The 26,298-nt window shown below is 47.2% G+C and overlaps 2 pseudogenes; both read left to right on the top strand.

Moving 5' to 3' along the window:
- The first annotated feature begins 14,816 nt into the window (after positions 1–14,816).
- Positions 14,817–16,741, top strand: LOC119320674 (annotated as a pseudogene).
- Positions 16,742–19,247: 2,506 nt separating this feature from the next.
- LOC119320673 lies at positions 19,248–24,761 on the top strand (annotated as a pseudogene).
- Positions 24,762–26,298: the final 1,537 nt, after the last annotated feature.

Genomic DNA, 26,298 nt, shown 5'->3' with positions numbered 1-26,298 from the left:
TGGGAGGAGCTTCAGGAAGAAGAGCGCCGTACCAAGCCATGGAGATGGACCAACAATGGGACAAGATCGCGGCAGCGGAGAACCTAGAGGTGATAATGTCGTCCAGAAGAGTTAGGAGTCAAGTGCGTGCAACTTTGCACATTTGGTTGACCTGAGTGCTTGTTGGCCGTTGTCCCATGCGCTGAGAGCAGGTTGTCACCAACGTCAGCAAGAGCCTGCTGGCCGTCCTCGCCCGCGAGCGCTCTCAATCTGATTTTGCCTGATTAACTGCCTGTTTAAATAACTAGTTGTCCGACTAACTGTAAAAAATCCCTGCTTCTAATTATTTCTAATTAATCGCCTGCCTATTTAATTAGTTGCATTAATGATTTAGTTTTAAAATTGATCCTGCACAAAAAAATCTCAATTTCAATGGACCTAATTAGTTGCACATGGAATTAACCATCTTTTTTATAAAAAAAATGAAGGCTCGCGGAGAGCCCAACTTTGAATTAACAAAGCCATCAACCGGCCAGGAAAACACACACACACACCCACGACCAAACGATACAAGGGGACACTCTAGGAGGCTTACAACCCAACGGGTCGCACAAGCTCAAAAAGAATACAGAAAAACAAAGCTCGAAGCTTGCCCTAGCCGAAGACTACAGCGAAACAGCCATCTAGGGATGAGGCACACATGAGCACGACGAGGACATGCTTGCAACAGAGTGTGGTAAGTGAGCCCGACCAACGCCCAAGTAGAAAGACAACACACATCCGCCGTCTCTCTCGCCGCAGAGGGACCCTTCCCTCTCGCCATGGCTCGCAAGGCGCCGTACCCGGCGGACTTGAGAGACTCTCACCCTAGAGCAGGGCTTCGGGACCTGAAGCAGCCGCAGCACATCACCACTTGAACATTCGAGCACTCCGCGACTGCCGGATCGCCGCAACCTAGAACGCCTGAGAGCTGCAGGAATACCACCAGGTGCAGCTACTGAAGAAAGGCAGCAGAGGCATCAAGTAAACCGACAGGCCACCGAGGAGCATTGCCAGGCAGCCGACGGGGACGCCTACAGCCATGCCGAACCTCGTGACACCGCCGTCACCGGACCACCCAAGCCACCCAAGCTCCGACCTTTGAACCTCTCACCTGAACGCAACCCTCCCCAGGCGGCGCCCCCAAGGAAGACACGACGCACAGCGCGCCGTCGCCGCCCAATCCAAGCCGGATTTGGGGATTTCACTCGGGAGGAGGAACAGGGGTGGAAAGGGGAAGGGCCTCTGCAGCACCTCCAAGGAGGAGACGGCGCCGGGGACGTCGCTGCTGCCAGGCCGGCCAAGCCGGCCAACGGTTTCCCGCGGCCCAAAACCAGACCACCGGTCACCTAGCCACATCATACCGGTGCTCGGAGGGAGGCTGGCGAGAAACTGCGGGGACGAGGAAGACAGGGGAAAGGAGCCACCCTCAGATCTGATGAGGAGGGGAAGACCTCCGCGCCGCCGCCGCCACCCGCCGTCGTCCCACCACCCGCGTGGTCGAGGCCGCCGGCCAGAGCACACCCGCGAACGACGCCGGCCGAGAAGGCGCCGCCGCCTCGCCAAGAAGGGCCGCCACCCCAGATTCGAGGTCCTCCTCGAGGAAAGGAGCGACCGAGGCCTCGCCGCCACCATCACGGGCGGCCGCGCGAGCGGATCCGGCAGCTTTCTCAGGTGGCGGCGAGGGAGGGAGGGTGAGGGAGCGGCGGCGCGACGGGGAAATCCTAGTCGCGGCCCGAGTAGCCTGAAGCGGACGACGCGGGGGCCGCGGGGGGGAGGGGGGGGGGCGAGATCAGTTAAATATAACGTTGGAATTAACCATCTCGCTACTTGCTTGTATTAGTGGCTTGATTTTCAAATGGATTCGGTGCTAGATTTTCAAATTGTTTTCGCTTAATGGCTGTATGATTGATTTTGTGTGATTAATTTTCTACCTAACTAATCATAACCCAATGGAGGCGACGCTACCAACTCACCATGACGTACATGTCCGTGTTGATTATGATATTATGCCAAGTACAAAATAATTGATTGGTCATAGAAAAAATGAAATAGTAAAAATGATAACCAAAAACAAAACATAGAAAAAAGCAAAAACAAAATAAAAATGCGCCCACGCACTAGTTGGCTGGCCAACTTTGATTATAATGATATTTTGGTAAGATTTGATTTGATTTAGGTATGAGTAGTGGAAGGCAATGGAAATTTTGATTTAGTTGAGATTTTCTTAAGATTGATCCAAATTAGTTAATGCATGACATTGTTTTAGAAAATATCAACTTGATTAGGTTAATGCACGCGTCAAATCGGCTGGCCCAAATTGGCTACGTTTTAGCGAAAGGGTGCATGTAAGATGTTTGGGAGCGTAATATAGGATTGGTGGGAGGTGAGGCGAGACTACCAACTCCCCTTTAGGAGTAGAAATTTTTAAATTGACTCGAACTCAATCTAACCAGAATGGAGGCGACCCTACCAACTCACCATGGCATACCGGCATGTGCCAATTATGATAGTATGCGGAGTACAAAATAATAGGTTGGTCATAGAAAAAAAATAGTAAAAAGGAAACAAAAAAAACATAGAAATTTTTTGAAAAAAACGCACGCACGCGCCAATGGGCCGGCCAAATTTGATTATAGTTGATGTTTCAGTAAAATTTGACTTGGGTATGAGTAGTGGAAGGCAATGAAAATTTGGATTTAGTTGAGATTTGATCTGAATTAGTTAATGCATGACATTGTGTTAGGAAGTTGTAATTGATTGATTTAATGCACGTGTCAAATCGTCCGGCCTGAATTGCTTGCGCTTTAGCGAAAGGCCACACGTAAGATGCTTGCGACCGTATTCTAGGGTTGGTGGAAAGTGAGTCGAGACTATCAGAGCCTCTTTAGAGTAGTGTGTATTAGCGAAGGTTGTATGTAAGACACTCGTGGACGTAATATAGGGTTGGTGAGAGATGAGACGAGACTACCAGCTTCCCCTTTAAAGTAATGTGTGTGTATAACAAAGCACATAACGCTTCTGGTCGTCCATCGCGTCTTTTTGCAGAAACCCAGCTGCCTATTCCGTTAATTAACCCGCAATCCATCTTTAAGTGAGAACGAATCGTTTTTTCATGTTTTACACAAAATCCCCTGTCTTTTATGCTAATTTACCCACGGACCATATTTAAGTCACAACAAATCGTTATTTTGCAGTTTTACATAAACCTCCTTAATATATGTGTTAATCACTCGGCAGTCTATTGAGATTTTTTTCTTTTAAACCGCAACTCCAATTTTAACATGTTATATATGAAATTTGATTATAAATATGTGTAAGAATTTAATATGATGTTATTTACATGTTAATTACTTTTAAAATGCGATTTAGGGTGCAATATTAATCAATGGTGCACGATTCGTCTATATTTCATACCGGCGATCTTTAATGCAACATGTAAAATTAAGTGTTAATACTGGGAATGGTTATAATCCTTGGGCATGCTGTACTTGCCCAAGGTTCTCTCTTTGTACATGTTTTATAATCTAAGACCATACGTACGTACCTTTTTTTGGTGAAATTCACGCGCGTACTTACCAACGGACTACACATCTTTTTTTGTAGTGAATACACAAACAATTTTTATAGAGTGCACAGACACTTATAAAATAAAATGTTTAATAAATCATAAATTGTTCGTGTATTCAAAAGATGTTTGGGATTTTATAAAAAAATATTCTTATTCAAAAAAGTTTGAAATAAAATGTTCGGAAATTAAAAAAAGTTCATGATTTTAAAAAGTTTGTGTATTAAAGAAATAATAATGAATATGAACAAAATTTTGCCAATTCAAAATTGTTCATGAATGAATAAATATCCTAAAAATTCAAAGACTATTTGTGATTTACAAAGTAGTTTATTCGTTCATAAAAAGTTTGCTGGTTCACAAAAGGATCGTGCATTTCAAAAAATGTTCGTGAATTTCAAAAATTGTTTCACCAATTTCCAAAAATTGTTAAAAAAGTATTCATAATTTTCTAAAAATGTTTGCAAAAAGTATAAAATATTCATGAATTCAAAAAATGTTCTTGAATTTAGAAAATGTTTGAAAAATCGTAAAAGTGTTGATGAATTTGAAAAATGTTCACGATTTCAGGTGTGTTCACGAGTTTAAGAAACTATTCATGATTTCATGAAATTGACAGTGATAGTGTTCTCGATGGTGCAACAAAATGTGATCATGACCATTGCCGATTATGATATATATTTTTCTCCCATTGCAACCGCACGGGCCCTTTTGATTGTGTGTGACTATATATATATATAGAGAGAGTGTGTGTGTGTGAGCAGAGACACGTGTAAAACAAAACTAGTACTAGTCCGGCTAGGATTTGTACTTGGTCAGGTGCGAGGCTTTATTCTTGGTCTTGGTCAGGTACGAGTACTAGTTGAGTTCGGCTCACGTGCGTCCTGTCCGGCTTGGTTAGGTATTTATCATGTTTCTAGAAACAAGGCCGAGGCCCGGCGTTAAATTAATGACGTCCTTTACAGACCCAGACCCAAACAACACACACCACACTCAGCAGAACTATCAACAAACAACGAAAGTTACAAGGCAACTAAGAAGCAAGGTAACAGACGACGTCGAGCACAAGCTCAGAAGCTTGAGCAACGTAGTATTTGGCCGACACCGTGATCGAGTCGAAGAAGATATGAAGCCATGAAGGTTGCTCCTCCGCTGGAGGAAGCCAGTGTGTCGCCGAAACCCTGAAACCACATCGTCGTCACACTGGCGATCTCCGCCTCCGAAGACGGCACCACCTACCCTCTCGCCATGACTCATAGAGCGCCGTCCCATCAGCAGACGGAGAGGCTCCCATGAGCACGCAAGGACATGACCAAATGGTAGCCGAGGAAAGACGGCACACACAAGCGCCTCACCTCGCGAAGCAGCCAGAGGCATCCAGACTCACACAACGAAACAGAGCACAAATCAAACCCAAGTTGCCGGAAGGACTCACCAAAGAAGACACCAGGAGAATATGTGCATCGCTACTCAATAGAGCAAAGCCAGAGTACCAACCATAGTACTACCACACCACTGAAGAATACCGGCCGCCTTCAACGTCCAAACACCTATGCGAGAGGAGAGCCTGCCCCCAATGTCCAAAGGCGGCTGCCCCCAATGTCCAAAGGCGGCGCCTTCAAGAAGGTGACGACGTTGGGGCGCCACTGCCGCCCGTATCAACGATTCTAGTTTTCACCAAGGACTCCATGTGGAAAAGGAGGGGCATACCTCGATGATGCTCCCAAGGAGGTGGATGGTGCCCACAGCGTCATCGCCGTCGTGGTCGTTATCGCCGGCCAAGGGTTTCCCCCGGTCATGACCACGATCACGAGTCCCACATCACCACGGGATCTAGGGACCAGAGGTCGCAGGACACGGGAGGAGGTGGGTGAGGGAGTCCTGGATTAGGGGGTATCCGGACAGCCGGACTATATACTTTGGCCGGACTGTTGGACCGTGAAAATACAAGACTCAAGATTTCGTCCCGTGTCTGGATGGGACTCTCCTTTGCGTGGAAGACAAGCTTGGCGATCCGGATATTATATTTTCTTCCTTGTAACCGACTCCAGGTAAACCCTGACCCTCTCTGGTGTCTATGTAAACTGGAGGGTTTAGTCCTTAGGGACATAATCATAATCATCATAGGCTAGCTCCTAGGGTTTATCCTCTACGATCTGGTGGTAGATCAACTCTTGTAACACTCATATCATCAATATCAATCAAACAGGAAGTAGGGTTTTACCTCCATCGAGAGGGCCCGAACCTGGGTAAACATTGTGTCCCTTGCCTCCTGTTACCATTAGCCTAAGACGCACAGATCGGGACCCCCTACCCGAGATCCGCCGGTTTTGACACCGACATTGGTGCTTTCATTGAGAGTTCCTCTGTGGCGTCGCTGCAAGGCTTGATGGCCCCTTCGATCAACAACAACACGGTCCAGGGTGAGACTTTTCCCCCCGGACAGATCTTTGTGTTCGGCGGCTTAGCACTGCGGGCCAACTCGCTTGGCCATCTGGACCAGATCGACAGCTACGCCCCTGGCCACCAGGTCAGGTTCGGAGACTTGAACTACACGGCCGATATCCGCAGAGACTTGATCTCCGATGGATTCGGGCCTGCACCAGGAGTGCCGGACAGTCACGATGAGCACGACTTAGACCTGCTGTCGGACAATACTCGGGATATCGCCCCGGCAGGAATCCCGGACCTAAATCCGGGGCAGATTGCGTCGCCCAAGGACGGGAGGATGGACCCCGCCCTGGAGGCCGCACACCCATCGGTTGTAGAGCCGAACACAGACTTCACCCCCAAGGAAGCCTGTGACACCGGACCCCCGGACTCGTATCCGGCTGTAGGTCCCAATCCACGCACCCCCGAGCCCGCCGAATCTGGATGGGCTCCGATAACGGAGTTTACCGCTGGGGATATCTTCCAGCACTCGCCCTTTGACGATATGCTGAACTCGTTAAAATCTCTCTCTTTGTCAGGAGACTCTTTGCCGAACTATGTCCGGCTCGAGTGGGAAGCAGGCGACGAAGGAATTCGTTGCCCACCCACCAGCCACTTCATTGCCACGGTCGATGACTTAACCGACGTGCTTGACTTCGACTCCGAAGACATCGACGATATGGACGACGATGCAGGAGAAGAACAGGAACCACTGCCCATGAGGCGGTGGACAGCCACATCCTCATATGATATATACATGGTGGACACTCTGAAGGAAACCAATGGCGATGAGGCAATGGAGGATAACCCCTCAGGGAAGAAAGCTAAGCATGGGCGTCGTCAACACCGCTCCAAGCCCCGCCACAACAATACCGGCACAGGAGACGAAAACAATCCAGATGGTGCCGAAGATGAATACAATCCTGATCAGTCTGCCTTCAAGCAGGCTGGACTGGCAACGGACGGATACTCGGAGAGGGACAACTATATGCCCCCCTGTGAAGACGAGGTGAGCCTTGGCGATGATGAATTCGGCGTGCCGGAGGATCCCGCGGAACAAGTTTGCTTTAAGCGACGGCTTATGGCCACTGCGAGGAGACTACAAAAGAAGCAACAGCAGCTTAAAGCCGACCAAGATTCGCTCACCGACAGATGGACCAAGGTCCTGGCTACCGAGGAATACGGACTCGACCGCCCCGACAAAGGGCACACACGGCACAATTCGCTACCCCAACCTAAGAAGGAGAACCTAAGGCACATACCCCGACGCCAACACACCACCACGGGCCAGGACAATACGCAGGAAACACGAGGCGGCATCCTCAAGCCTCAGCGCAATCATCATAAATGTCAAGTCAGGGAAGTTGGTGCCGAATTCAGCGGCCCCCAGTCCGGTCAGCGGAAAAAGAACAGCTCAAGCCCATCCGGCCCAGGCAGCATACTTGATCAACCATGTGAAATTCATGGTACCCCCAGAAGGGCGGCCAAGCATACCAATAGAGAATGCCGGATCCTCAAAACAAAACGGCCGATCGCGCGCCGGAAACAATGAAGGGAGGTCTCATACTATAGAAGACCGATCAAACATGGTGAGGTCAAAGGAAGATCCCCCACAGTACAATAATACGGCCGATCGTCTCTAATCACATCGACCGTCCGGACAACATCAGCCATAGCAATTTTATTGCACTCACTAGCTTGGGGGCTCCATCTTAGAAGAGCCCCCACGGGCATAAAACTATCAATAACATCTCCTCAAAAGATGCCAGGTGCAAAGGCCAAGTTTTAACTGGCCCACCATACTAATGGTTGTCTTCGGATCACCAAACAAATACCACGCCAAAGAATAAGTCTTCGGCATTGTCCCCTTATACAGTAATTACCACATACTACCGGGACGAACCACGTTGGCTAGATTCAACGAGGTACAACATTAGGCCAGTCCCGCGTGACATAGTCATAGTTATGGGCAAGGTCGAACCCCACCCTTAGAGTGGAAATCATACCGCCGCTGGAATAGCGAGTCGTGTCTGTTTATCAAATTTTGATTCGGCAGCCAAACACCCGGACACCAATTGAGGAGTCCGAACTACTTTATGGCATGATAGCCTGGTTCAGCCAGGCTCCAATCAGGCATCCACGGTTCAACCACAATAGTTCATGCAGCTGCTTTTAAGCATTTGTCTTTACAGACTAACTTTAGCGCAGAATAGGACTGGCGACGCGGAATCACCTCGGACACACAAGGCAGGAACACATAAGGCAATCCGGATACAACTCAGATCCATACACAGCCTCCTCCAGTCTGGCCACGACAGGTTCCGCCAAAAACACTTCTTTTCATAAGCATAAACCACACTCATATGCATAGACATGTCACTCTACTGCAATGCGTAGACTTAAATAACACTTACGGCCGTCGTTTTTCATTGACGCCTTTTTGTCACAAATGGCACCCATGCCCTGTGTTATGCCCCATTATGCCAAGGGCTTCATAATACGGCTACAAAGTCCGATCACCTTTTCGGTCGCTCGGCACCCCGAACTTATAGCACTATATGCATCAGCTCCAAATCATGTCTTGGGTCATTAGTTTGGTTTGCCTGGCTCCCATGTTTTCGTACCTTACGTTTCGCTCCATCGGCTAAGGTAGCGCTGGGAGAACTACTGCGATTGTGTCCCGGTTCTTCCGGACGAGCACCTCAGTAGAGAAAGCCGAAAACTGACTGTCATGATACAGCGAAATCTGGTCAGCTATTCGAGAGTTGTAAAATCTTTAAAGATTTATTCCGCATAAAGCCATTATAAATGCAAAGTGCGACGGATCGGTCTTCCGATCAAGCGCCGGTAGAGCCCCTAGTTCGTCCTTCCGAACACCAGGGGCTGCACCCACCATACTCGAATTCCTATGGCTAAGTGAGAGTGATAAAGCCCTATAGTCTGATTGCCTGGTTCGTGGTGAGGAACACCTCCTTAAAAGGACCTAACAATGGGATAAAGAGTGTTCAGGTATGTCCCGAACACCCCCATACTTTTTACGTGGGGGCAGAAGCCGACGACTGGCCAACTCTCAGGATTTATATACACTAAACAACCGCACAGGAAGAACAAGCGTTCAAATAAACAGGCAATAAATAATAAAAGTGCCATTATCCCGCATTACAAAGAATGGCACGACTGCCTTCACGGAAATATAGTGTCTTTGGTACACTTATCCGCCACAAGGCGGGCTCCTTTCAGTACACCTTCATAGTACAACTCGGGCTTGCGATGCTCCTTACCCTCCGGCGGTCCCTCGGTCACTAGCTTCTCAGCATCAAGCTTCCCCCAATGCACCTTCGCATGGGCAAACGCCATGTGTGCACCCTCTATGCAGACCGATCACTCAATGACATCAAGCCGAGGGCAAGCGCCAACAATCCGCTTCACGAGTCCGAAGTAACTTCTTGGAATTGGCTCCACGGGCCACAGCCGGATAACCAAGTCCTTCATGGCTAGTTCGGCCGCCTGGTGCAGTTCAACCAGCTGCTTCAGCTGATCGATAAAGGGCACCGGATAATTCAGCGCCAAATACTGCGACCAGAAATCCTTCTCCGCAGACTTCTTCTCCTCAGTCCAGTAGAATTGGGCAGCATCTGATATGCTGCGTGGCAGATCCACAAACGCCCCTGGAGAAACAAGAATTCAGCTTGTCGCTTAGAGTTCCTCCCATTACTATGCAAAAATAGCCTTGAGTACAAAAGGCCTTACCAGCCGCAACCTTCCGGGCCTCCTGAATTTCTCTCAGAGCACCTCGGGCTTCTTCCCGAGCATCCTCTGCGGCTTGGAGAGCTTGGGCGAGTTCGGATTCTTTCCCTGCTAGACTCTGCTCCAAGCGCTCGCTTTTCTTCACGGCCTCCAGGAGCTCTCACTCAGCTTCAATGACCCTGGCCTCGTGCTTCTCACGAAGAGCCTGTTCGGCGACGACCTTATTATCGGCTTCGGCCCCAGCCTTCTTCAGTGCCTCAATTTCGGCACTCGTCCCTAGAGCATACAATGCAAATATCTTCATCAGGCACAACTTCTAATTCGTGCTCAACTTAGCACAAGGTGTCGACATACCTTGCTTGTGCCCCAACTGCTTCTTCACGCGGTCAAGTTCCTCTTTGGCCTGTTCCAGACGCTGCTTTAGTCCGGACACCTCCGCACTATGAGTGGCGGTCGTCTCTGCAGACACCTATTTTCAAACAAAGGGATACATGTCATTAACTGAGTCTCCTGCAAAACGGAAAATTTTGATCCCCTGTTCGACTTTATTTCACCGGACAGTGCATGAGGGGCTACTACTCATATTATGACAATCTCCCAAAGGTTTCTTAAAAAACATACCTCAAAGCCCTTTATAAGACTAAGGCATGATTCGTTCAGTCCGCTCTCAGCGGACTGAATCTTTTCAATCACTGCACCCATGAGGGCACGATGTTCATCAACGATAGACGCGCTTCTTAACGCTGTCGATAGGCCAGCCACTGGCGGAGTAGGCAAGCCCCCCGTCAAAGGCGGCTGCTCACCCGATCCTGGAGCTTTAAAGGTCTCCAGGACCGTGTCCGGCTGGGGTTCGGACCTAAGATCACCCCCGCCATCGACACGCATGGGAGCCGCTGCTCCCGTGTGTCCGGCCCCAGGGATATGCCCCCCTGGTCCAGGTCCCACTGAGATGACACCTCGGTGTCGCACCTAGGCTTCGGGGAAGGGGCCTCTGGAGGCGTCTCGCTCGCCAGGGCAACAGAGCTCAGCGAATCCTCCGATGAGGACTGCCCGGCGTGGGACCTCGCCGGGTTGTACGAAATATGGCGACAGTTAAAACTACTACATCCTAATGACCTCGCGCATGTAGGTGTGTGCGGGTTCCGTATACTTATGACTTTACCAGGGGCTGGACCCTGGGATCCCACTCCGGGCTGCTGTCAGCAGCCGTGGTGGATGCCTCGGGGAGGGAACCTTTCCCCCTCTTTGGCGATTCGGCCTCTAGGGATGAGGAGGCCGTCCTTTTCTTCCCTCCCCTTGCGGAGGAATTGTTTTCTTCCTCCTATTCATCTTCGGAGGACGGATGGTCACTGGAATCCCCGGATTTTGCGTCTGAAGCATCACGACGACGAAGGCCACTCCGGGTATTCTTGACCTTCTTGGAGGCCTCTTTCTTCGGTGCCTCGTAAGGCGCTGGGACCAGCATCTTCGTCAGAAGAGGTCCGGCCGGTTCCTCCGGCAGTGGGGCCGGACAGTGTATCCGCTCCACCTTTTTCGTCCATTCCTGGGATTATTGTAGAAAGCATGATGAGTGCGCCGGAATACGCCGGCTAAAACGCGGATGGACAAAGCACAACAATAACTTACCAAACTTGCAGAGCGGGATAGTTGATACCCGCGGTCCTCGGCGGAGCTCGGCCATGGTTTGCTGGACTTGAAGAGCACCTTCCAGATGTCCTTGTGGGAGGATCCATAGAGCTCCCGTAGGGTCTGGTGTTCGGCCGGGTCATATTCCCACAAATTGCAGGCTCGACGCTGGCAAGGGAGAACCAGGCGAACTAACATCACCTGGACTACGTTGACGAGTTTGACGTCCTTGTCGACCACGCTCTGGACGCGCGTTTGGAGCACTGGCAGCTCGTCGGATGAGGACCAGTTCATGCCCTTCTCGGTCCAGGACGTGAGCCGCAGTGGGGCTCCGGATCTGAATTCGGGAGCAGCGGCCCACTTTTTACCACATGGTTCGGTGATTTAGAACCACTGCTGCTGCCACTCCTTGACGGAATCATTGAAGGTGCCCATCGGCCATACGACCTTGGGCATCTTGCTCACCATGGCGCCGCCGCATTCGGCGTGCTCGCCATTCACCACCTTGGGCTTCACGTTGAAGATTTTCAGACATAAGCCGAAGTGGGGCGAAATACGGAGAAAAGCCTCGCATACGATGATGAACATTGAAATGTTAAGGAAAGAATTGGGGGACATATCATGAAAGTCAATCCCGTAATAATACATGACGCCGTGAACAAATGGGTGAAGGGGAAACCCTACCCCGCGGACGAAATGATGAAGAAAAACGACCCTTTCGTGGGGCTCCGGAGTGGGGACGATCTGTCCCGCCGATGGAAGATGGTGGCCGATTTTCTTGGCCAAGTACCCAGCCTCTGGGAGCTTTCTGATATCCCTCTCCTGGACGGTAGAGGCCATCCATTTGCCTCCTGCTCCAGATCCGGACATCTTCGGAAGACCACTCTTCGGCGGAGAAGAAGAGTGCTTGGGTGCTAGGGCTCGAGCAAAGGGGAATGGACTAGCGGAAAGAAAAGGCGTGGGTAAAAAGGAAGAGACCTATCTCTTCATAGAGGCGGTAAAAGCTTTTACGCCTCCCCACTTGCTTGGTGGAACCCGCTCGTTCTCCATTCGCCGCAATTAGCGGTGCGTTTGGGCTACCCATACCTGTATTGATGAGAATCCCGCAATAAGGGGACACGATCTCTGCTTCGGCAAGACATGCAGAGGAAACCGCCTCGCGATATGCGCTGAGGCTGGTTGTGGGAAAATAGTTCGAATAATGACTCGACCGTAGTGTCATGTCACTTTGTCTAAAGTTGTCAGCAGATTACACTTGTGAAATATCATTCTCTCTACGGTGGTATGTGAAAAGCATCTTGCAGATCCGGACACGGTTTAAGTGTTCAAGAACTACTCTGGAGTATTCGGAGATGGAACCCGCCTTGCAATGCCGAAGACAGAACTGCACGCCGGACTCATCGTCATTGAAGCCTGGTACAGGGGCTACTGAGGGGTCCTGGATTAGGGGGTATCTGGACAGCCGGACTATATACTTTGGCCGGACTGTTGGACCGTGAAGATACAAGACTCAAGACTTCGTCCCGTGTACGGATGGGACTCTCCTTTGCGTGGAAGACAAGCTTGACGATCCGGATATTATATTTCCTTCCTTGTAACCGACTCCAGGTAAACCCTAGCCCTCTCCGGTGTCTATGTAAACTGGAGGGTTTAGTCCTTAGGGACAGAATCATAATCATCATAGGCTAGCTCCTAGGGTTTATCCTCTACGATCTCGTGGTAGATCAACTCTTTTAACACTCATATCATCAATATCAATCAAGCAGGAAGTAGGGTTTTACCTCCATCGAGAGTGCCTGAACCTGGGTAAACATTGTGTCCCTTGCCTCCTGTTACCATTAGCCTAAGACGCACAGATCAGGACCCCCTACCCGAGATCCGCCGGTTTTGACACCGACAATGGGGCTGGACGAACCAGTCGCACAGGAGGCTGTCTGCTTCAGATCCTGCGACAGGAGCCGGGGAGGACAGCCCCACGCCACGAGCCTCATCCGCCACCGCCGCCCCACCCGCGCTTCCAAGGAAGCGGCCCCTATCACCATTGCCGACCATTTTCTGCAGGAGCAGTGGTGTGCTTGCCGTTGAGGCCGCCACCTCAGATCCAAACTCTTCCATGCAGGCTATGGAGCGAAGAGAGGCCTCGCCGCCACCTTCCTTGGTGGTCGCGGGGTAAGCCCGATGGCCCCCTCTGGCAGCGGCGAGACACGAGACAAGGTGGGAGGGGAGGAGCGGCGGTGCTAGGGGTGGCTCCCCCCTAGTCGCCCAGTGAAGACGACATTGTTTCTGTTTGGAGCTGCGCCGAGGTATTAATCTTGTTGGATCGCTACATATACACATGTACAACTATGAGTTTTATGAGTTTTCATATCTAAGTAAGGTTGAAGATTTAAAGCCATGCTTGCCCCGAGGTAGCGACCTGACTAGCGTCTCGGGGCGGGCGATATAGTCACTATGGTGTGCAGCAACGATGTGACATGAAGGAAGGTGGAGTGATGTCGTTGGCAAAGTGGTGGAAGGTGGTCATTGATAGATGCGGTGGTGCCAAAGTGCGGTGAAGGAGCTCACCAAAATGTACCATGGGAAAAGAAAGTAAAGAAAAAGAAAGTGTATGACAAGGGCCCTTGGCTATAAAAGTTTTCATGCGTGTGTGCATTCGCCTAGTTTGAGTCGATCGATTCGTTGGAGAATTCCAATATTGATGAGTTCGGAGGCGCCCACAAACGTGAAATTCCACTTCCTCTTTTCTTTTTATGAACGACCTGTGATCCTATTCCAAAGGCACCAAAACCGAACTAAATACAAGAAAACACACCGGCTAGCCTGAGAGAGAGAAAAAACACTCCAGCCCGTCGCAAGAGTTACATAGCCTTAGGTCGCTGTACATGTGCATGCATGGACTATGTTCCTGTAATGCTAATATGAAATGATGCTGAATGTTAATATGATTTTTATCCTATTTCTGTTTCTGTGTATTCTAGTTCATATTTTTGTACCTAGTTCTTGTGCAATTTAGCTTAGGACAATAACTTCGTACAATGTTTTCTAGGAAAACTGAGGCCTAGAGCTTAAGCCCTTTTACCAAAGGGAAAAAAGCAGACACTAGTTGGCAAAGTGCCTGAGTAAATAAGGAATTGATGCACGACTAGTTTTCATGATATAGAGATAAAAAACGTTTCAAAATGCAATATAGCATATGCTTTCTCTTAACTACTCCCTCCGTTCCTAAATATTTGTCTTTTTAGACATTTCAAATGACTACTACATACGGATGTATGTAGACATATTTTAGAGTGTAGATTCACTCATTTTGCTCCGTATGTAGTCATTTGTTGAAATGCCTAGAAAGACAAGTATTTAGGAACGGAGGGAGTATGTGTGAAACGATTTCCATGTTATATTACATAGCAGAAGACAAAGATTGTATACCATGGAGAACAAGTTAGAGCATACAAATGAGACAGGAAGGGAGTTTCCACTTCACGTTTTGCAACACATCACGAATAACTTTTCTGAGAAGTGCGTAATTGGTCGTGGTGGGTTTGGAGTAGTTTATAAGGTATGATTATCTCTTTGTGCATCTTTCATGTACAATACATTTCTCAGATGACACATACTACCACTGTACTGGCTATACAAGCTAGAACTCATGTGCCATATTACATTCCTATGTTTGAATTTGACAGGGAGTACACGATGGGGAAGAGATTGCTATTAAAAAACTTGACTAACAGCCAGGACTTGGTGACGACCAATTTAAGAATGAGGTTACGAACCTTATGGGGGTGCAACATGAAAATATAGTGCGGTTACTTGGCTATTGTTATGAAACACGAAATAAAATTGCCGAATATAATGGAAAGCTTGTTTTTGCTGGCTATGACGAAAGACTTCTCTGCTTAGAATACTTACAGGGTGGAAGTCTTGAGGATCATATTTCTGGTATGGTGGTGCTATACTTGAACTATTTCTTCTGCATTCTCAGGAAAATGATGCTGAAATTTTCCCTTGGTAATATACACCTTTTGTTGACTTGTGCAGATGAACCCTGCAGACTTGATTGGAGCATATCTTACGTAATAATTAGAGGAATATGTGAAGGTTTAAAGTACCTTCATACGGGATCTGAACATCCTATTTACCATCTAGATTTGAAGCCTGCAAACATATTACTAGATGGAGATAAGATACCAAAGATTGGAGATTTCGGTTTGTCCAGACTTCTTGTTTCAACACAAACATGTGTCACAAATACATTTATAGGAACACCGTAAGTTACGTGAAAATTTGATACATTATGAGAAGTGATGAATTCATTTTTAAAATTTGAAAATAATAAATGTCTTTCATACAACCATGCAGTGGATACAGGCCACCAGAATACATCGATAGACAAGAAATCACACCAAAATTTGACGTATTTAGCTTGGGTGTTATAATCCTAAAAATAATGGCTGGACAGAAGCTTCACTGCCAATATGCGCATACGCCTCCTGAGAAATTTATTGACCTCGTAAGGAAAACAAATTCATAGCTATGCATATCATGATCAACCCTCACTTTTACAAATATTATTATGTGTTGTGTTTAACATCTGTAACGTGACTACATGTCACCTTTCCACACTATATTTCTACTTTGCAGGTGTGTGAAAACTGGGAGAAAAGACTCCAAGCAACAATGTCCACGGATATATCACTGGAAATTAAGACATGTATCGAAACAGCGTTAAAATGCGTGGAGTCCGACCGGAAGAAAAGGCCGACCATAACCCAAATTGTGGATGAATTGGATAAGATCGATAATGCCAAAAGTTCACCTATAGGCCAGGTATTTTTATTTGTCAGACTTCTTTTGTCTATAATTACCTTTTCATTTATAGCATCACGTTTGTTTACAGAAGTAAAAACTAGCCCAAGACCTGCATTAACTATTATCACAAAGTTATTGTCCATAGCCGTGATCAAAATGGTGGCTGTGTGACTTGTGTCTACAATGTTTGCGGATGGCTCATTCCGTGACATATAAATCCTCCGTTTAACAGTCCATTTCCCATCATACACTTGCCGAGCGCCCGACGCTGTTAATGTTGTGTTGAGATTTTGTAGATGCTTATAAGAACCTTATTTTTCTTACAAAGTTGATTGGGATGAAAAATTACTGATTGTTATCGAGTCATAGAAATACTAGACCATTCAATTTTTTATTCTGGTCGCAATCTTGTGACAGTTTATACTCCACTTGAAAATGTCATCTCACCCCTTAGTCGTTACAGTGTGACGCTTTTACCCCATTCCATTGTTATCCCACTGAAAAGCTATATCTATTTGTTAGGACAATGTGCCAGCTGACTGAGCACACAACCTGAAAAAGTGTTTGTTAGAGATATAACCAACCGCGTTGACCTGAAATTTCATCTGATTCATTCAAATTGTGAAATCTTGTTAATTCCTTCAAACAGGTGCACCTACCAATGGCACACTGTTCTTGCGCCATATCCAGATATACCATTAATGACATGTCTAAATTGCTTGCCCACTTAGTTGCTGTATCTTGGCATGTCTTCTTTGTTGTATGGGGGTGGGGGGTGGAGTAAAATTTGATGAAATGTGTTATCAGATCACAAACTAGGGGGAGGCGGGAGTAGAAATTGACAAAAATTGTTATCAGATCATAATCTGAGGAGTAAATATGGCACAAAAATAGTTAAATATGACAAACATCATTGTTATCACAAACTGAATAGTCTAAAATTTGATAAATCTTGTTATCAAATCACAAACTGAGGACTATAAATATGGCACAAAAATAATTAAATGGGACAAATATCATTGTATGGCTAGAACTATTGGGTCAAAAGTGTAATTCACTCAAAAAAAATCATAGCGATTACTACCTCCATTCCTGGTTTACTAGCCCCCCCCCCCCATGTATTTTGTGTCCTATTTTGACCATTATTTTAACTAATAAAGTATAAGTTATACTCCCTCCGTTCCTAAATATAAGTCCTTCTAAAGGTTTCAATACAAACTACATATGGATGTAAATAGACATATTTAAAGTGTAGGTTCACTCTTTTTGCTGTTTATGTAGTCCGCGCATTGAAATCTTCAAAAAGACTTATATTTAGAAATGGAGGGAATACACAGAAAAAGTATTATCATTGGAAAATATATTCAAATATGAATCCAACAATATAATATTTTATGGCATGAATTAATATTTTCTAGTCAAATCAACGGTTAAAATTTGGCACAAAATATAAAGGGGACCAATAACCAGGACGAATGTACCACTTTATAATTTAAAAACCGTACCTGATGTAGACTAACACAAAGAAAGTTTTTTATAGTAAAATATTTGTGTTATATGGCTGGCGGGAATATTTTTTGACCTCCAGTATTCTATCTATAACTCGTGGTTCATAAATTGAATCCCTCCATCCCAAACCATACCTATAAGTGTTTGTGCCTACCCCAACATCACCCATTCTCTAGTACTCTCCTTTGGATGTGAAGCACCCTTCATCCACTCACTCTTGATCCACCTACCCTTCACTTTTCTCCCGTGGAGCACGTAAATTCCCTTGTACCATCCCCGACATAAGGTTTCCTTCTGCTAGTAGTTGGACAGACTTCTCCTCTATCACCTTGTCGATAAGTCACTAAAAGGTATAGTGGTACAGAGGGGGATGAATAAATGATTTCAAAATTTTACTATAAAGTTTATACCTTTGTAGAATTTAAACCATGTTTCATAAGGAGGCACCAACAATGTAATTCTATCACATACAACTTGCAGCAAAAAAATTGGAAACTAAAGTACACGATGAGGATGCACAAATTTGGTGCTTTACCCCCTGAACCTCGGTTCATTGGCGTAATTCTACATCTCCAATGAAGACCTTGAAAGATATAAGTCCAAGGACACCAAGTACTAGCCAATTCTCACAGCACCAATCTTCGATGACTGAGACAAAAGGTTTGGTTCCCTTCCTCGTGGTAGATTTTTACAAAGCTATGGGCCATCCATGGCTTTCAATTTTTCTTTGTTTCTCCAAATGCTAGGGACTACTTAAAGGATTGAATACATGAACTGGAGGGGGTGGGTGTGAATATGAGGCCGCAAAATTAATCAAAATAATTATTTTAGGGAGGTGAGGAATTATGAGTTCTCTAATGCAACTGTGTGAATCAAACTATATGGCAATGCATGTCAAGCTAGAAAGATCAAACATGCTAGAATTGTACTAAGCACAAATTAATGGAGATGATGGAAATAACCAATATAGGAGCATGGAGGTTTCTTCCCGAAGTTCAAATCCTTGAGGTGGGGCGGTGGATTCTAATCTCCTACGGAGAGGTTTGAGGCACAAAGTTTCCAAAGGCCACAAGGAACTAAAATTATTCTGATTGAGTTGGGGACACAAATTCTAGGCTACACCACCAAGGATAGATCCTAAGGCAATATTTGGCTTCACGAACTTTACCGGGGCTAATATACACTTGGAAGCTAACTCCAACCGTCTAAGATACCCGACAACCTCGAGACTAGATATTCAAGCTTTTCTTGGTGAAGTCACTGATATGTTCCTCTTTATTTTCCTTCACTTGAATGGAGGTGAACAATCACTACAGGAATCAGGTAATTTGCTGCCAGCCAAGCACAGACGGCAAAGCCCGATAACATGACGGCAAAGAGTTTGTCGTCAATTAGATGTAGGCAATGTGCGACAAAGGATTAATCGGTAAAGCCATACTTTGCCGCCAGCCTGACTGTTTTCCAGTAGTGTAACAACTTTGCCGTTAACAGAATACGGTCTGATGGCAAAAAAATACTTGATGGCTTGTCGCGATAACAAATGGCGTCAAGTAATTTGTGGTCCGCAAGCTTCTCTTTGTCGTTAGCAGACTGCTCTTTTCCCTAATGGGGGAAAGTTTAGATCTGAAAGTTGTTCTCTCTTATGAAAAGAGGGGGCGTTATTTATGTGGGCCCTCCATTTGAATGCTTGTTATTGGGCTATTTTGGCAAACCTGGAGTCTCCAATGCTTGGTATAGTTGTGCTAGCCCAAAATTCTAGGATCCTTCAAGAAAATAGTCTAGGCCAAGTCAACAGCACCCGGAGCCTGCGGGTCACATTATACAACAACGAAGCAATAATGGCGGAGCAATCTTTGGTGGTTTCTATCAAAGATATGGGAGTGTCTAGAATGTATTGGAAGCATGAACCCACTCTTCATTATACATCAAGTCCCTCTTAAAGTATGACTTCTCCACGACTCAAATATAGAGAAATTAACTTAAAAATGCAAAGATGTAGTCTTCTATTACTTGCGGGTATCCAACCACCTTTTCAATACTTCCTTTGGACCTATACTTGTACATACACTTGAGTAGTAAGTTAGCCCCCTATTCATTTGCCATTACCACCAAAAACCACATAGTGGCTTACATGTCCTTTCACCCCCATGTGATACCTGAACATCTAGGAGTCACACATCCCACATCCTCCAATGTAACAAGCTTCTAATGCATTTTCTTGGTGATGAACCCCTTCTTGGATGTTCAACATGATTACATTGATATCTTCATCAATCTCTCTCTCTCTCTCTCCCTCCCTCCCTCTCTCTCTCTCTCTTCTGATTTATATACAAGAAAAACTCTTGATAGGCTAAACACAATAATATGGAACAAATGTTTACCCTATAGATGGATAGGAATCCCATTAAAAGATGCATGTCCAGAGGTAAATAACAAGTTAAGTTACTTGGCACTAGATGAAATCCAACGATCAAATGACTAAGCCTACTAGAAGCCACTGGCTCGGTGGCTATGTTCAACTAGGTCCATGGGCACCAATTCCATCTGGAACCCGAAGAATCTCGGGCACTGGAGTTACTGGATGCTGGATACTCGGTGGTTCTGCATGCAATTACAGGTACCAAGGTCATACAAATTAGTACAGCCATAATGTGACAACATATTCATATCCATATAGTTCACTTCGCTGGACCTCCTCAGTGATACCAGGTGTGCACAAAATTAATGGTACCAAAACCAAACAAACATTTGGTCGTTGAAACACAATGATGTGTTGTAACTCCATGTAGCACACCCTTTTTTCCCGAACTGAACTTAGAAAGTTCCATCATCACTCTCCTCTCGCTTCATAGTATCGACTAACTAGTATTGTGTATCCAAATGGTGTATAAATTAGAGATGGGGAGGCTTTATTAAGGTGTTTTTTGGGCTTCCTGTTGAGCATTTAGCAGAATTGACCTTCCTCTATTAGGTCCAACTCTCATCTTGGTTGTGAAACTTTCCTCTAAATCAATGTGATCCAGAATCACCAATAGAGCTAAAGAAAATGTCCTAATCTTGCCATAACTTTTGAAGTTATTTTGGAAGATGCCAATGATACTTACAACTAGTTTATATTCTCTCCTACTTTAAAGATAGGTATGTGTCCTAATTTCATTTTTGTCTATGTCCTCTAGACCCAGCCCACCTCCCCCCTTTCTGATTTTGCCCATTGTCTTAACCACCCCTCGTCCTATATTTTGGCGAGCCAATAAAAACTAATTTAACTGGCAGCTAAAGTACGTTTTTGGGACATAATCACATTAACAGTAAAATGTCGGGTAAATCAGAGTGATTGCATACAAATATTTATACCGTGGTTGCAACACATGGGCAATTACCTAGTGTGATTAAACATGTTTAGTACTTAACTGAAACATTAGTTCTTTTATTAATCATCAAAACTGGCTACTTTCCTTAGGTGCACTTTTAGCTTCTCGTATCATAAAACCCCAAAGGTTTGGCCTCGATCCTTATCCTTTACTAGCACACACATTAGGTTTAGTAGAGATCACCCGCCACCCCTAGCGCTAGATATGGAGTTCGATTGACATTGGCAACACTACTTCTTGACTATAAAACCTCCTCGGGGGACATCATGTTATCAACAAGAGAACATTCAAGGCCACTAGCTATACAAACCTGCTCAGGCGGTTTCATGAGTTCCTACGACAATGTGTGTGGTTCTTGTACCTCGATCTAAGGGAGCACCAAAGGTGGACTCCCAAGGTCGTCACCCTGACATCGGAAATGGTGCCACCATTTCCCTTTCCGCTCACACTCTGTGATTGATGTGTGTGGGACAAGGGGTTGCTACAAACATACTAACATCGGCAAGTGCTGCGACAGCATTGCCTTTAAACACTAAGCATGGATCATGATGAGTACGTATCACATATAGGTGAAGAATTCCATGTGATGATTATCTCACATCATAGACACTTGTCCAGAAACAGGCCGAAAATAGAGTGGGTGAAATTTTCCCCGCCTCTTTACCACCTTGTGTGTAGTACTGATGATAATTTGATTAAATGTACTTCTATAATAGTAATGTTGCTTAATTTCGTAGGACTAACTCTTTTTCCACACTAGTTCAGTTGACTAGAGGTCTTTGTAGGCAAGAGCTATACTTACCCAAGATTTTGTGCATGTAGGTCACTGGCGTGAGAAAAAAGCGGGATTTCAACAAACTATACGCAAGCTTGGGTAAGCATCTGTTATAGCTAGCTATAGCTGCATGGCATCTCGACGAAACAATTTGAGAGGGATGAACAGTACATACATCTACATGTCTTCTTTACCTAAGGCGACCGGAGTGCATCATGTGTATCACTAGTAAATACAAACGTGTCGCTAAGGCATCTCCAAAGCGGACCCTCTCAAACTTCCATTATATGTTCGGACCACAGAGTCCGGATCACTTTTACCATCTAAGGGGACCTGTATATGTTCGCTTAGCAGTTCGGACGTACGAAATCCGATATCCAAGAGACAAGCGTGGGGGAGTTTTGCTGGAGTCCAGACATCCATTTGACCAATTAATCATAGGGAAAGTAGTGGCTACACTCATCTTCGGTGCACCCACAAAAAAATAATATAGCAAATCATTTGAAAAGATTCTGAATTTTTGTGAGAATAGTCATCAACAAATGTTATGGACGCTTGCAGTTGGTATTCAAAAAACATTCGAGGAGCTCTGTAAAAAAAGACAAAATCACTAAAAATCAGTCAAAACTGTTTGAGCAGATTTTGCAGTTGTCTTTTTTGTACAGAGCTCCTCGAATGTTATTTGACCACCAAACTTTGCAAGCATCCATAACATTTGTTGATGACCACTCCCATAAAGTTTCAGAATTTTTTGAAATGTTTTGCTCTTTTTTTTTTTGCGTGGGTGCACCGAGCTGGGTGTAGAAAAAGCACTCTCATTAATCACATGCATGGTCTCTCTCTTCTCTCTCCTCTCAACGGCACAGGCATGATCCGGGCCCCTCTCCTCTCTCTCATCTCAACTAGCACAAATAGCTCATGACATGCATGGTCCCCACCTACTTTTTCTCCTTCCAACTAGATACTTTGTGATTAGCATTGGATGGTTCATTTTCATATCATATCCACGGGCCACGTCTAGACATAAAAACACACATATACGGGAGATATTTGTGGGTCAGTGTCGGAGATGCCCTTAGTTCCGTGTCTTTGTTTTTCTGAAACTACATTGCGTCGGTGACTGTTCATTGTGCTTCTGCATGTCACAAGAGTGTTTGCTTAATTTATTTGCAGATTCCACCATTGGTTTCAACGATGACGAGCCAATAATTATTGCTCCTCCAAATTCAGGTCCAGTAACTCAAAACCGTGTGTTCTTAAGTTGCAGACTCTTTTGGGCTTTCTCAACATTTAACAAGTGAATTAAATCCAATCAAATGCAAAAGAAAAAAGGAAAAGAAAACAGTAAAGCTAACATTGCACAATAGTCTTAATATTACAGTGCAGCTGGTGATAAAGAACAGTAAAGAGGCGCCTCTCAAGGAGAACAACCAGAAGGTGATGCTGGAGCTCACCGGCGGTGACTCCAGCGTTGACCGGCCGGGCCTGGACCTAGTGGTCGTACTAGACGTGAGTGGCAGCATGTCGGGTGAGAAAATCGACGAGATGAAAGTCGCCATGCAGTTTGTCGTTAGGAAGCTTTGCCCCATCGACCGCCTCTCCATCGTCACCTTCTCCAATGATGCCACTAGGCTGTGCCCACTGCGGCAGATCACCCGGGACTCCCAGCGGGATTTGCAGAAGATCGTCAACGGCCTTATCGCCCGCGGCGGCACAAACATCAGTGCCGGCCTTCAGACTGGACTGAAGGTCCTCACCGACCGCAAGGTCAGCGACGGCCGGGTCGTGGGCGTCATGCTCATGTCTGACGGCCATGAGAGCTCAGGCGACGCCCGCCAGGCCCCTGTCGGAAATGTACCTGTCTACACTTTTGGTTTTGGCAAGGACAGTGACTCGCTGCTGCTCAGAGAAGTCACGGCCAAGAGCATTGGAGGGACATTCTCCTTTGCCCGCGACATGGATGGTCTGACCATGGCCTTCTCCCACTGCCTCGCTGGGCTGCTTACTGTCGCGGCTGAAGAGCTCTATCTGACGGTGTCATGCGTCAGAGACGAGTGAACGATACAGAAGGTGACCACCAGTAGCTACCTGCAGACACAGCACTCGGATGACCCTGGCTCGCTGACCGTTGCCTTTGGCAACCTCTACAGCAATGAAGTGCGCAAGGTCATCATCTACCTGTCCCTCCCCGCCATTGAGAGCGAGGGCAGCGCGAACATCCTCAAGGTCATATACTCATACAACAGGTACGTACCATAGAGGAACGTCAAATCACATGCATCTAATCGGCTCTCGGTTAATTTCATGTGATGTGAGTGTGATGGTGGAATGCAGCTCTTCTGGCAGGGAATTTATTGCTCCTCCTACAATGCTGACCGTCTGGCGATCTGGTGTAGTGGTCCCAGAGGATGAGGGGCCGGAGTCGGACGAGGTGTGGGCAGAAGAGATCCGTCTGCAGGCTGTGGAAATGATGCGGGAGGCGAGAATCATGGCGGACGAGAAGAACCTGGAGGAGGCAAAGTACAAGCTAATGGATGCCCAGTACATGGTGGAGGACCAGTCCAACCCACTTCTCCTGACCGAGCTGCAGGAGCTCCTGGAGCTTTTGAACACCCAGGGACTCTACGAGGCATATGGCCGGCCATACGCGTTGTCATCGGAGGCTTCACATGACCGGCAGCGTTTCGCGACGAGGGGAGGGGACATCTGCACAATGAGGCTGTTCGCAACGCCGCGCATGAACAAGTACCTCAAGCAGGCCAAGTTATTCCAAAGGGACCCAACGTGCACGGTGCCTTCGGCGGACGTTGACGTTAAGGAGGAGATGGCTCTTAGTATTAATCTTTGCCAATGTGGGCACAATAATGAAGAGAAGATGGGGAGGTTGAGCTTGGATATGGAAGAGTAAGCAGGCTTGTTGAATGTTATTATAATTTTTTTTTCGAGATTGACAGGGGGGCCAAATACCCCACCGCTTGTTATATTCCAACTCGAAGGTGACTTGGCAGTCAGTACAGATACAAGTAAGCGCCCAAAGGCGCAAAAGAAAATTACACAGAAGGGCAAGAGAAAGCCCAAAACTAGAAGAAAGAAACAAAATGGAGGGGAAGGCTGGCACCAGTACCAAACCGAAACCCCTGGAGACCGACATCTCGGGTAGCGAGCTCCGCTGAGCAGCTTGTTCCACCTCCGACAATGAACCATAACAAGGCCTAGGCAGAAACATACGGGCACCAGACCAACAACTCACAATGGAACATCACTGGCATGAACGAAGGGTGTCGGATAGCCGAGTTCATGCGGTGACACCGGTGTGCGCCGGTGAAGCCAAAAGACAACGCACCACCGAGACCGAAGGGCGCGACACCGGTGTACCGCCGCCGAGGTCGAAGGGCAGCGTGCTGCCAAGGCCACCCCAGGATGTCCCCGCGATCGTCGTCCGGACCACCATGAAGCACAGCCTTGACGGAAAGGAGACACCGAAGTAGAAGCATACCGAGAAGCATCACTGGAGCGAACGAAGAGCGTCGGGTAGCCGAGTTCGAGCGGCGGCACCGGTGTGCCGCCGGCGAAGCCGAGAAGGCAACGCGCCAACGAGACCGAAGGGCGCAACACCGGTGTACTGCCGTCGAGGTCGAAGGGCAGCGTGTCGTCGAGGCCCCCCCAGGATGTTGAAGCAAGCTCCACTCGAGTCGCCAAGAACAATGGCCAGCCAGGATCAGAGCCGAGGTGGAGATGAAGCAACAAGATGTGAGTCCACCCGAAGCAGAAGAAATCCAAGAAGATGCCCCCAAGGAGGAAACGACGTAGAGACGTCGACACCATCTGACAGGGAGAACCCCGGGTCCGAGATTTCTCTCGGGATCTGAGAAGCTTGGGGGGAGGGAAACAATGCCAAACTCGACGCCTTCAAGAAGGGAAAATGGCGGCTGTAGCCGTCATCGTCGATGAAGTTTTCACATGGCAGCGATTCCTCCACCTCGCAACCGGAGCAAGTCGGCCACCCACCACCGTAGCGCTAGGCAGCCATGAGCTGTGAAGCGAGCAACGGAGGGCCAAAGAAGCAGCAACACACCGGGCTGCAGCACGCAGAGCCGAGGCCGAGGTGCATCGCGGCCAGCGTGAGGCCGCAACCAGAGAGCACGGGGAGCCGGTTGACGAGGCCAACCGAACACGCCAGATCTGGTGCTGAAGCGCGACCACCAGAGACCAGCAATGGCAGAGGGACGAGTGGCGGGGGTCCGTGTAGAGGGTGGACGCAGCAAGGAGGGCGCGCCCGGCCGCCATGGCAAGCTGGCCGGAGAGCAGCACCACCGGCCGTGGCCTAGATCCAAATGGGGCATACCGGACCAACGCAGCAGGGGGAGCCGCATCCGGAGGGAGACCCATCACACATGCAGCTGGTGAGGAAAACACCGCCGGGGGAGGGCGCTCCCGCCGTCGGA

This window comes from Triticum dicoccoides, chromosome 6B (assembly GCF_002162155.2).
Source record: "Triticum dicoccoides isolate Atlit2015 ecotype Zavitan chromosome 6B, WEW_v2.0, whole genome shotgun sequence".
Taxonomy (NCBI): domain Eukaryota; kingdom Viridiplantae; phylum Streptophyta; class Magnoliopsida; order Poales; family Poaceae; genus Triticum; species Triticum dicoccoides.
The sequence above is the reverse complement of the archived record's forward strand: the minus strand, read 5'-3'. Positions and strand labels throughout refer to the sequence as shown.